This window comes from Meleagris gallopavo, chromosome 4 (assembly GCF_000146605.3).
Source record: "Meleagris gallopavo isolate NT-WF06-2002-E0010 breed Aviagen turkey brand Nicholas breeding stock chromosome 4, Turkey_5.1, whole genome shotgun sequence".
NCBI classification, from domain to species: Eukaryota; Metazoa; Chordata; class Aves; order Galliformes; family Phasianidae; genus Meleagris; species Meleagris gallopavo.
This window is the reverse complement of record NC_015014.2, coordinates 55,753,336-55,754,376: the sequence shown is the minus strand read 5'-3', so window position 1 is coordinate 55,754,376 and position 1,041 is coordinate 55,753,336.

Here is a 1,041-nt window from a genome sequence, read left to right as displayed (position 1 = left end):
GACCTGCGTCTGCACGTCCCAGCGGCCGGTTGTGTTACTGCCCTCGGGGACGTGGGGAGGGTTAATTAATTAATTAATTAATCAATCACAGAATGGCTAGGGTTGGAAGGGACCTCAAGGATCATGAAGCTCCAACCCCCCTGTCACATGCAAGGCCACCAACCTCCCCATTTAATACTAGACCAGGCTGCTCAGGGCCCCATCCAATCTGCCTTGAACACCTCCAGGGACGGGGCATCCACAGCCTCTCTGGGTAGCCTGTTCCAGCACCTCACCACTCTCTCTGTAAAGAATTTCCCCCTGACATCCAACCTAAATCTCCCCTCCCTCATCTTAAAACCATTCCCCTTGTCCTGCAGTTATCTACCCTTGTAAAGAGTTGATTCCCCTTGTGTTTGTAGACTCCCTTTAGGTATTGAAATGCTGCAATGAGGTCACCCCACAGCCTTCTTTTCTCCAGGCTGAACAAGCCCAGCTCCCTCAGCCTGTCTTCACAGGGGAGGTGCTCCAGTCCCCTGACCATCTTTGTGGCTCTCCTCTGGACCCTCTCCAACAGCTCTCTGTCTTTTTTGTACTGGGGGCTCCACACTGGGACGCAGTATTCCAGATGGGGCCTCACAAGAGCAGTGTAGAGAGGGACAATCACCTCCCTGTCCCTGCTTGCCACCCCTCTTTTGATGGAGCCCAGGATACCATTTGCCTTCCGAGCCACAAGGGCACATTGCTGGCTCATGCTAAGTTTTTCATCTATCAAAAAAACTTATTAATCGATCAGTGGATCTACAGGCCTTGAGTAGCAGTAACTGTAGAAGCCGGCCCAGCCGTGGCTGTGTGCAGGTGGAGCAGGCACAATCACAGAATCATTACGGCTGGAAAAGACCTGTAAGATCACTTAGCCCAACCATCAGCCTGTTAGCACCATGCCTGCTGACCAGGTCCCTCAGTGCCACACCGCCACGTTTCTCGAACACCTCCAGGGTCAGAGACCCCCCCACTCCCTGGGCAGCCTGTGCCAATGCATCACCACCCTTCTTGAGGACA